Genomic DNA, 12,433 nt, shown 5'->3' with positions numbered 1-12,433 from the left:
CGCGTCAGAATGATACAAGTTGGCACCGGTGTGCCGGCTCGGAGTGACAAACGATTGTGTTGGGAGAGGGTGCACTGTAACCACTGGTAACATTGCAGATACGAGGCAAAAATGGCGATGCCACAAAAAAAAAAAACATGTCTTCACTGGAGTAGCGATTGCGACGACACGAAAAATGGCGTGGTACAATGTCCCGACACCAATACAAATTAGGTTAGGTACTCGGTACTCCTTTCATCCAGGTACGATGCTCTGAACGGCAAACTTCGTCTGTTTGGAGCTATTTGACGACAGGATCAGGCTTCGTCTACTCAAAGAGGCAACGAAACTTGTTCCATCGCCGTTTATTTTGGTATTGGTAGAGAGAATGCTCAGAACTGGAACTGCATCTCCTTCGTGTAGCCGAGATCGTCCAGGTGCGCAGCCATGGCTTTGTTCATGGGAGGAGGGCCACATCGCAATACCTGAAAACGGAAACCCCCCTAGTGTCTGACTTCACCGAGCAAAACTGATGGCTTCCAAGTTCCAGCAAGTGCTTTCAGTAACTGGAAACCTTACCTGGATGTCAGCAGCAGGCGCTGGGCAATGAGTCTGGATCATTTCCTTTGACACGAACCCGACACCACCGTCCCAGACTTCAGGAGGCTGCACGGAAACAATGCCTATTTAGTAAGACACAGACGAGCGAAACATAGGGTATCCACTAATGACAGGTGACTGGCCAAACTACTAATTCATAGAATAGAAATAAACCTGATTCAAGACATAGTAGATCTTGAAACGATCGGGATATAGTTTTTGGCCATACTGTCAAGCTCTTCCTGCATCAAGCAAAATGTAAGCGCACAAAAACGATACTGTACTGTATAATAGCCCAATCAGTGGCACAAATGCATGTCAAACAGAAAATTTCCTTCGATTGCGATGGTTTAGTTTAGCAAACAAACAGGTGTCTATATACAAGAACTGTAGACAAGAGTTCCGAGTTCTACTGTGGAGGAACAAATCCATAATTATTTCTAGACAAAAGAGTGCTGCTTACACATGTTTTATAGAGGAATTCTTGCAAGAGGGCATATATAGAATTCTAGTAGCAAATTACAAATTGCCTGGTATTCTGTGACATGTTTCTGTTCTTCATGATATGATCCGTAAATTATGTGCAAAAACCAGATTATTTCCATATCTGAGAAACCAGCCCTACTAGTTTTCTATTCGTAATATAAGCTAGACAGATGGAGAGTAATGATATCAGTGTACTGTGTATCACCAAATAGGCATCATCAATTGAACCAGACCATTCTACATACAGATATATAACTGCTATCAGGCTAAGAGTCGATGGAGTCTTATCCTCTTAATGAAACGTGCGTCAACGGATGCGTTCTCGAAAAAGAGTCAATGGAGTCTGTCAGCATAAAAGGCATACCTTCAGAACAATATCCTCATATGCGACATTTGCATAGATTAGGTGTACTTTCGTATTGTCTTTTGGGTTCTCAAGAATTGCCCCTGTGACCTATAGTAAGACAGAAAAAAAGCGCTGCTGAATACTAAAAAAATATCTCAACTTTTATGCCACAATAGATAACTTAGGACCATGTCTTATTACTTGGAACATTGGAGTAATGCCTGATCCTCCGGCTATCATTCCAAATGCTCTCACTTGTCCAGGTAGGTACTTGAAACAGCCCTAGGTTAGAGAAGCATTTATTTAACTTCAATATTGAGCATATCTATATTTTCATTAACAAAATACACCCTATGATTCAAAATAGATGTTGTTTTAGCCTTCTCAACTTCATTCAAAATGTAAAACTTCTAGGTATCTTTTTGCCATTTTGTTCATTTGTTGCCTTTGCTAAAATAAATGCTATCACTCTCACAAAACAAATGAACGCCTCTTTCCAATGTAGCAAAAATGAAGGTAACAAGGTATTTGGGCCATTTTTATTTATCTTTGTGTACAACCACAGAATGACAAGTGTGATGCCTAATAATACTCAGTAACTCAGTATTATAGACAAAACAAAAATCAAGACCAAAATATGTATCATGAGAAAGGACCAAATTGAGCATGTATAGTGTGTTAGTTCGGACATGGAACATGCAAAATCTACGTACAAATACAATGTGATACAGGTATACCTTAGGTCCCTTCACAGACAGATAATCACCAACTTTCATCTCACGGAAATGATGAGACATTCTTCCTTGGAGATACATCTTCATGATGGGAAAGAAAGAAAAATAAGTGGTCAATCACAACAGTGCACAAATAGTTGCATTGATGACCAAAGATGCATAACAACACAACTGAGGATAAGATGAATGTAGTCGGGTTCGTAAACCCGGGGTCCCCTCGCGGACCGGCTTCCCAACAAAGACTCGGCCTAAGCAGACAACGCGCAGCTCGTGGGTCGGACCCAGGTATCTAAACTGACAGGGTGGAAGGGTGATCCAGTCACCGACCGGAAGGTCTGGCCGAGGAGGAATGGCGCCCGTTTTCCGTCTCCGGCCCACCTCTCCGACCGGAGCGCTCGCTTCAGGTCTCCAGCTCACCTCCGGACGGCCTCTCCAACCGGAAGGCCTAGCCAAAGCACTACTACCGACTCCGACCCGCGTCTCCGACCGGGGATGCGCCAAACCCATGCTCACTGCTTTTCTCCGACTGACGCGATCAGAGCCGACTAGGCCTAACCGACCGGGGACGCCCGCTCTGTAAGGACCAGGAAACAGACGAAGAAAGTAAGGCATGGCGCACAAGTCAAATTGCAACACTGGGGACCATACTCTGTACACCTGCAGAAACAGTACTCTGCAACCTTCCTGGCACAACAGAGCCCAAGCAATGTTGTAGGCGCCGACATTTTCCCCTACAGTATTGTGGGCGCCATTAACTCCCATACGGTAAGGCCCCCACGTGCCTTTGGGCATCGACAGTGTTGTGGGCGCCGTCCTTTACCGTACCAGGCGAACATGGTAAAACCCCTTACAAACCTCCAGGTATCAACAGTGTGACAGTCGCCGACGTCTGCCATACCCGAAGAAAACAACACAACCTCCCACGTGCATCTGACATCCAACAGTGTTGTGGGCGCCTACCATCATCTTGTACCCGTCGGCGTGGGCAACAAGGCTTAGAAACATACGTACTTTCTCTCTCTCACTTGTAAGGCCATCCCCTTCATCTATAAAAGGAAATGCGCTCTCTCCCTAAAAGAATCAGTTCATCCAAGTTCATTAAGCTCAGTCAGATTCATTCGGATCGATCAAGTTCACTAGTTCACAACCACAGAACCGCCAGGTTCGAACCACAAGCACACGCTTGAACACTTAGCTCATAGCGGGGCTCCCGTCACTCGGGGCCCTTCCGACCGGAGTCCGACCAGACCTCTTGTACCCCCATCTTTCTTCTTCTCGTTTGTAACCCCACTGCAAACTTCGAGCACCTGAGCTCAGGAATAAAGTCACCGACCGACTCGAACTGGACGTAGGGCACGTTGCCTGAACCAGTATAAACCCTGTGTCATTGAGTGCTAGGCCACCTCCGATCACAACTGTACGACAAAACTACAAATATTTACTTGTTGGTCACTTTCTGCACCTGACAGTTGGCTGCCGTCCGTGGGGAAGACGTTGTACGTTCAACACTTTTTGGTCATCGGATGGCCCACTTTTCCGCCACCTTCGCCATGGTGGGCTCAAGCGATACGACTCGCTTTGGCTCACTGGAGTTTCCTGCACTCCCACCTGTTGGGACGTGGGTTCCACCCGTCTCTGAGCCGTCCCAGTCCTTCCTCTTTGGCAACCTGGACTTCATCGCCAACCGGCTCGGCGTACTACACCTCCGCGAGGAGGCACTTGTTCCGGCACCCATCGGAGGGGCACCCTCCATCGGCTTCGGGATGCACGACGATTTCAACGCCGAGGCATTTGTGCTTCATTCCGAGCAAACTCTCTGTTCAAACCCCGCTGTGAGTAATGCACATACTGTTATTTACTTACTATTCTCTATTTTCCGCTAATTATCCGAAGGGACCCAGTTGCCCCCGCCGCGACCGCCATGCGACCGGTTCCCCTACGGCCTCGTGTCTCCCGTGGATGCGTATGCCCGGGGGCTCCGAAGGATGTCGACGCCGCCCCCTCTCACGTCCGAATTCGTGGGGATGGCGAGCTATGCTCCCACTTGTTTCCTTGACCTCATGGATGACGATGTTGAGAGTGACGGCTCTAGCATCGATGACGTAGCGCCTAGCCACCGTCCGTCCAAGGAGTGCGCTATGGCGGACGCTCCGAGACAGCCATCGGCGGAAGCAGAGTCCTCATAGACTCACGCCCCTCCGGACCCTCGGGCGAAGACCCCCGCGCTCACACGGGAGCACGGCGAGGAGCTACGACAACAGCGGCTGAACCAGCCGCCGACTACGCCGGCACGCTCGACGCCCCACACTACGCTCCGTGCACATAAACCGGAGAGCGACGCCCGGGGTCATGCCCGTTGGGTCTAGCGCAACACCATGGATAGGGGGAACGATCCCCCATAGTTCGCTCGGGCCAATCAGAACATCGCCGCTGCGGCAATGCTTCTACGCGGCCTTCCTGAGCCAAACGACCCCCCAGGAACAGACGATCCACCGGAACCACTGGGCACTAGTGGAGATTGCCGCCGTTCAATAGGTGGAGAGCTCCACATCGCGACAATGACTCGCGGCCTCTCTCCCCACCAGGGGAGTGGGGACGCACCAGACGAATCGCTCCACCCACTCACCGCTACAGCCGCCAAGCGTGGCATAGAAAGCCGCATCTCCGCCTCGTCTTGACTTGGCGACTGCTCTGAACTAACCGCCTATACATGAGCAGCTTGGGCCAAACCAAGACGCTCACAGCAGCAACCGAAGTCCCAGCCTAGATGACCCAGGACCACAGGCCTTTGTCCAACGCATCCAGCGAGCGCCGCTCCCGCAGCACTCCAACGGAGGCTGAGGCAAAGGCAAGGCAAAGCGCCAGGATCAGGACGAGGGCCCCTCCACACAGAGGGGAAAAAAGAACATAAAAGATCGCCGCCGACCGACCAACTCTGCGTTAGTTGCCACGACTGATCACATGGGCAAGCAGCCCCAGCAGGACCTTCCGGGCCACTTCCACGAGCTCATGGAGAGCCCGTGCACCAACCACGCCTACCCCATCAAACACCTCTACAAGGACTACGAGCTCCTCAAGCGCCTTCTACGACAGGCTGGCGGGCCGAAGGAAGAAAAAGGCGAAGATGCAGCGGCCTAGAAAGGGGGCGTAGTAGGAAAGGATCCGGACGACTGAAGGTCAAGGTGATCCAACCAGACGCCTACCGACTAAAGGACAACAACGACGACATTCTCACCAACGCTTGGAACAGTTATGTTGTTTCTTCCCCTAAAATTCAGTCTTACCATTGTTTACTTAGCGTTTGCTCCTATAAGAGCACCCCGACCAGAACACTTTTTGGCTCGGATCACTCAGGGTCTCCACGAGGGTGCACTACTACCTCTCTTTTTCATTTACTATCAGATGATGAAACTCCTTTCTACCCGAACAAAAGGGTAGTTCGTTCCTTTAAATTGTCTTACGTAGCTTTACTTTAAAGTATTCCGACCGATCGCACCCTGCCTCTACCTACGGTTATGAACAGCTAACCTCGCAGGCCACGTCCCGAGCTTCTAAGGTTGCAGCCTACAGGACGAACAGGCAAGTACGAAAAAGAAAGAATAAAAACCAAAATTATGCTAAGGTAAAACTAAGGAACAAAAGGGACAAGCTTCCCCAAACGGAGTGACTCCATCACAAAAAACGAAACCAATTGTAGTCATTGAGTACACAAGAACGTTTACACGGAGGCTCCCCCACAAACTTAAACTTTTTACATCTACTAAACTACTTATACTTTGCAAGCTATTGGGGCGGCTCGACGGCATCTGCTGTTGGTGCGACCGACGAAGGCGTGGGCTGCTCACTCTCCGGTGGAACGACATTTGGCTCGGTTGAAGGCGGGGCGATGTCCACTTCCAACCTAGGCTCCATGCCATCCACAGGCTGGGCGACGTCCCCCTGACGCACGCTTCTGGCCATGTCCTCATGACGGGCATCCATCACCCACTGCGTAGAGACTTGCTCTGCCACCAACCTTGCGTGCAGTAGCAAGCTCTCCCCGAGTGATTGGATGTCCTTCGTGCTCAAGCCATCGACATACCCGCTGCAGATAGTGGTGAAGTCCAGGTTTGGATGGAACGTCACCACCGAAGTAAACACCCCTTGACGCTCCATAGAACAGCCCAGTGTGTGAAGAGGGCCCGGACCTCATCTAGGACCTCCACCAGCTGGATGGTGGGTGCACTGGTACTTGGCAGCCAACCCAAAGACCTCCGAGATGACAAGCTGGGCAACATTGCGGATCTGGTCAAGTTCCCCCTCGAGAGTACGTCGCTCTTCAAGGGACTTGGCCAGCGCCTCTACATGCTAGGCCAAAAGTTGCCTTGACCGTCTCTAGGTCCCACTCCAATGACTTCACCTTTCCGCCCAGCTCTGCAAGAAGGGCGACAAGCTCAGAAACAAGCTGAAGGAAGAAACCAACATGACGAAAAACAGAAAAGATACGTACCGAGGTGGAAGTTCTCAAGGGTGGAGAATTCCTCTACCTGCCTAGCCACCTGCTCGCGCAGCCGGGCACTCACCTCCTCTGTCCCCATCACCCGACCTCGAAGCGTGAGCACTTCCTAGTCTACCTCCGACCAGGCCTTTTGCTCTGACTCTAGGGCCTTTCGCGCCGACTCCAAGGCATTCCGCTACGACTCAAGGGTCTCCAGGGATTTTTGGAGCGCCGCCTCAGTGCCCGCCAGGGACTTCCGCAGCCCCACCTCGGTCTCCATCTGGTGGGCCTTCGCTGCCTCAAGCCCCCGCTCGGCGGTAGTTGCCCACTCTACCACACGCTGCTCCTTCGCCTGCACCGCAGCCACCTCGGTCGCCCGGTCCTAGGACTCATGATGGGTGGACTCCAACTGATGCTCAAGCTCGGCCATCTGGGCATGCTCCATCCAAAGGAAATGAGACTTATGGGATGACATCTCCTTCAGACCCTACGAAAACAAAAAACAATGCTGAGGCAACCAACAAGAGACTAAGAGATCAAGGACCAACACGGGAAACTCACCTCTGCGGTGAGCTACAGGTCGACCTTGACCAACCGCTTGGCGGACTTAACCCGCTCCTCGGTGTCCTCGAGCTTCACCGACAGCTTGGTGAGATCGGACTCCATGGCGAGTCCTTTCCCCCCAAGGATGTCCTAGAGCTGACACTCCTAGGAATCTCGAAGGACAAACCACACCTTTGGTGGGTCATTGGGGCAGGGCCACTCTAGATCACCCTCCGACAGCCCACCAAAGGGCCCAGCCTCTGACCGAACCATCGCCAACTCCCGCGACGACACCGACAGCTCAACCACGTCATCCGCTTCATCGTCGAATGAGATCTCCACCACCTCAGTTGCGTGGGACGCTGACGAGCGTTCTGACTCTGTTCTAGCCGCGTCTCCCCTCGGCGCCTTTAGCTCTGACCACGAGGGTGAGCCGTGCAGCCCTCCGCTCAGTGAGGCAGGGGTCTCAGTCTCCTTCTCCTCTTCCGCCGCAGCTGGTGGAGGGGACGTGAGGGTCACCACCGACGAAGCCTTTGCCATCACCACCAGGATTGCCATCAGCACTATCGTTGTCGTAGCCACTATACTAGCAAGCGACCTGGGGAGCACCACCCCCAGAAGGGAAGAGCTCGCCGCCACCACCCTATTCCCCCTGCCGCTCGTCGTGCCACGCTGCAGGGTGGGCCTCCAAACATCCTGCACGGGAGTTGGGGCGATGCTCAACCCCGTCATCATCCAGCCACTGACAAAGAGTACAGGTCAGTCATACTCCAAAAAAAGAGAGAAGACTCAACAGCAAGATTGAAAATAAACAAAGAAAAACATACTGGGAGGTAACCGACACGACTCTGAAGCCAAGACCCGGCGCCGGTGGGCCCATAGAGCGAGGACCACTCCCAGGCTATGACCAGTGCCCCCTCACTTCAGTCGGGGGCGGAGTTGTCCCAACTGGCTCCTGCCCGGCCAGCGGGTCACCGCAACCTTTGGCTTGGGACGCGCTGACCGAAGCAGCAGGCGGGGCATCCTCCCGCTGCGAGTCACGGGCTGGCACTGGTTCCGATGATGCACGGGCGCAAGCTCGCTCCTCTGACCGCCTGGCCTGCTCGGCCACACCCGCAGCAGGTGAGGACGAGACTGGCAATGCCACCGAGGGGTGCGGTGACCGTGTTCACTTCGTCTCCCATTTGCCGACGGCGTCCGCGCTCGCAGCATGCTTCCTCAGCACGGGAACCTCGGCGCGCCTATCCGCCTCCTGCTCATCACCAGCAGACGTCGCCGTAGGGTCGCGATGCTCTACCTAGGTCACAACGACCTCCTGGGTTTCCTCCTCCTTGGAAAAAACCATGTCATCCACCTCTGTGGGATCCTCTGACTCAAGCTCGGACTCGACGTCGCTCCTATTTTCCTCGCCATCACGCACTGGGCGATCTCCTCCTCCTTATAATTCCGTCGAGCCACCTCGGCTTTCTTCTTCTTCCTGGCATCCGCCGCCTCCTTCTGGGTAGCTTGCCGGGCCGCGCCCTCTGGCCCCTTCGGAAGGTGCAGACGGGACCTATAAGCATCAAGTCCCTACAAAATAGGCGATTCAAAATAAAAAAGCAGGAAGGCAAAAGGGAAAAAGAACACGGAGTAAAGTGAGAGGAGCGTACCAGTTTGGACACCACCGAGGCATTGAGAGGCCTGGGCTTTCCATCGACCCTCTCTTTGGGCTTAGCTGCAGCACCCGATCGAGGTGACTCCAGACCTCATCATTCGGTAGCTCCTCCGATGACGCACAATCAGGGTCCGACGGGCTGCCGTACCTCCACATCAGTTGTGCCCTCTCCACCAATGGAGCAACCCAATGGCGGTAGAGGGTGTGGAACACCCGTGCCCCATCAAGGCCGCACTGCATGAGTTCTGGAGCTCCTCCTCGATGATCTCCACCTTCTTCTTCTCCCGATGAGAAGGACCCCATGACCAACTATCCCGCTTCTCTAGCCTCCCACCGGTGAACGCCAGGAACGGTGCCTCCACCAGGTTCTTGATACAAAACCACTCCCCATGCCACCCTCGGTTGGAGTCGTAGGAAATGTACGTGGGATACGAGCCCTCGTGATCAATTTTCCCTACAGGGTGAAGCCCCCCACTGGCGTGACCTCGGGCGGATTCCCCACTGGCAAAGCTCACCCAGAGAAAAGCCGCCGGAAGAAGTCCGCGTGCGGCTCTATCTCGAGGAAGGCCTCATAGAAGGTGACAAAGCCAATGATATGCAGCACCCCCATCGGATTGAGGTGCTGTAGCTCTAGACCCCACTTGCTGAAGAGCCCGCGCAGTAACCAATGCGCGAGGTATCCTAACCCACGCTCATGGAAGACAAGAAAAGAAACCACCTTGCCAGGCCGAGGTTACGGGAACTCCTCCCTCCTGGGAGCCCTCCAGTGCGCCACCTCCTTCGGCGACAGAAACCCCTTCACGGCGAAGGCCTTCAGCACCGACTCCCTCACAGTGGATGACCTCTAGTCTGACATTTTGCTATAGGTTCACAAAAGGATTTGTGAGTTTTGTCCTCTCCCTTGCTCTCCCCTTTTCTTTCCTAGGAACCGCCATGACTCTTAAAGACGCTCTCGGCAAGAAGGAAAATGAGAGGAGGCGGCAGATGGGGAATAGGCAAAGGAACGGGGCGAAAACCTTCTCCCTTCTCCTACTTAAGGAAAAGGGCACAACAGTTGGGGAAGGCGCGCCGATCGGGAAAAGTCAAAATGACGAAGCAAAAACCCTCTCCCTTTCCCATTTAATGTAGATGGGATATGATGGGACGTGCCCTGCTAGACGGAACGACGCCTGATCAGATAGGACATGGCCTGAGTATGGCCCACCACTACCACACGTCGGGCACAAGAACCAAAGCGCACCGCACATAGGTAGCTCTCCGCATCCCCAGGTGGGACTTGGAAAAACCCAAAACAGGATCTCCACCAGGAGAGACCATTAGGCTTTCTAAGTCGATCGAACAGCTCAGAATAACATAGAGAGACAGGTAAGGAGCAAAGGGACGCCCCATGTAGGCCATGTCGACTCCATCACAAACAATGAGCACGGGTCTCGGTCGGACATTTCTGATTGGAGCTCTTCAAACCTCGTCACTCGAGTCATCAAGGTAACACTACCGACCCCCGTTATTTCCTTATAATCATTTCATACATCCATACGTGCATTCATTCCATACGCCTATGCCCCCAGACGATTTAGGCCCTAAACTTCCTAGGGGCTCGAGAACAAAGCATCGCACGTGCAGCAAAATGCATCACAACGCTTCGGGTTGCGTCACGAAGCGGCAGTTGCCTCATTCAACATGAGCAACGACCGACCGAGGTTCGAAGGCCACCCCACATCAAACAGAGTCAGGGGAGACAACACAGATGAGCCCCGTGCGGCCCTCGCCCAGTCTACCCCAAAGTAGATAGGGTCATCTCAACCTTCTCATTTGATCCTAAACCTCTCGCCAAGCCCACAGAATCTCCATCGAGGGGAGGCCAGTAGGCCACCTGGGTCGGTCTCCGAAATGACCTAGGCATCTGCCAGGTTGCAGGTGGAATGTCACAAGAGGGCTATGCTGACCCTGTCATGAACGACGGACCCAGATTCCACTCGATCATACCCGTTAGCTAGCTCACCAAGCGCGTCACTCAAGCCCGAGCGATCCAGGCAAGCGACAAAGCTTAGCCCCTCTGGTTGTGAGAAACCGAGCATGGAGTAACACACATAACTCAAACCAACCCCTAACAAGGCCCAATAGGGCTTGGGGGCTCAAGACACCAAAACACCTGGGTCTGTGACCCTGAACTCGCCCCATCCATCGGCTATGCTTCGACTGCACACCAAATGCCTGGGTCTGCTACCCCGAACTTGCCCCATCCCTCGTCTATGGCTCGACTGCACACCAAATGCCTGGGTCTGTGACCCCAAACTCACCCCATCAGGATCCACGAGCTCTGGCTCGTCCAATCCCTAAAACTAACTAACTGCCTCGGCTACGCAGGCTGCACCGAGGCCAGGGTCAGTGACCCCGAACTCGCCCCATCAGGATCCGTGGGCTTCGGCCCGCCCGATCCCTAAACTAACTAACTGCCTCGGCTGCGTGGGCTACATCGAGGCCAGGATCCATGACTCTGACTCGCCCAATTCCATGGCATGCACCGATGCTAGGACCTACGAGCTCCATCTCATCCGATCTCTAAACTAACTGCCTCGCCCAATCCCAAGGCACGCACCAACGCCAGGATCCACGAGCTCTGTCTCACCCGATCCGACGGTGCGCACCGATGTCAGGATCCACGAGCTCCGTCTCACCTGATCCCAAAACTAAACGTCTTGGCTACGCAATGATGCCTTGGTTGACGACTCCATGTCGACTAAAAAAACATGCACACACGCCCACTGACAAACACCCCAAACGATTCTACCTGAATTGCCCGGGGGCCTCGGGGCTACACCCGCAGGTGCGCTCACACGCACCCACCGATGAAACAAAAACCTCTCCCCGCTGGTAGCACGAAAACCCCCCAGACGATTCTGCCCAAATCGCATGGGGGCTCAAAGCTACACCCACGAGTGCGCATCGCGTGCACCCACAGTCAAGACAAAAATCCCCCAAATGATTCTACCTGAATCGCTCGAGGGCTCAGGGGCTCCTATCGGGTTCATAAAGCTAGGGTCCCTCGCGGACCGGCTTCTCAACAAAGGCTTAGCCCAAGCATACAACGCGCAACTCATCGGCTAGCCCAGGTATCTAAACTATAGGCCGGAAGGGTGATCCAGTCACCGATCAGAAAGGTCTAGCCAAGGAGGAATGGCGTCCGTTTTCCGCCTCTGGCCCACCTCTCTGACTGGAGCGCTCGCTTTGGTCTCTAGCCCACCTCTGAATGGCCTCTCCGACAGGAAGGCCTGGCCAACAGCACTATTTCTAACTCCGACCCGCGTCTCCAACCGATAGTGTTGTGGGCGCTGGCCTTTACTGTACCAGGCGAACATGGTAAAACCCCTTACAAACCTCCAGGTATCAATAGTCTGGTAGGCGCCGACATTTGCCATACCCGAAGGAAAACAACACAACCTCCCACATGCATCTGACATCCAATAGTGTTGTGGGCGCCTACCATCATCCTGTACCCACCGGCGTGGGCAACAAGGCTTAGAAGCATACGTACTTTCTCCCTCTTACTTGTAAGGCCATCTCCTTCATCAATAAAAGGGGATGCACTCTGCCGCTCTCTCCTAAAAGAATTA

General features: G+C 53.4%; 1 pseudogene; it reads right to left on the bottom strand.

The window, feature by feature from the left end:
* Window positions 1–371: 371 nt before the first annotated feature.
* Window positions 372–12,433, bottom strand: part of LOC136515918 (NADH--cytochrome b5 reductase 1-like) — a 42,307-nt pseudogene continuing 30,245 nt past the window's right edge.

This window comes from Miscanthus floridulus, chromosome 17, assembly GCF_019320115.1.
Source record: "Miscanthus floridulus cultivar M001 chromosome 17, ASM1932011v1, whole genome shotgun sequence".
Lineage (NCBI taxonomy): Eukaryota > Viridiplantae > Streptophyta > Magnoliopsida > Poales > Poaceae > Miscanthus > Miscanthus floridulus.
The sequence above is the reverse complement of the archived record's forward strand: the minus strand, read 5'-3'. Positions and strand labels throughout refer to the sequence as shown.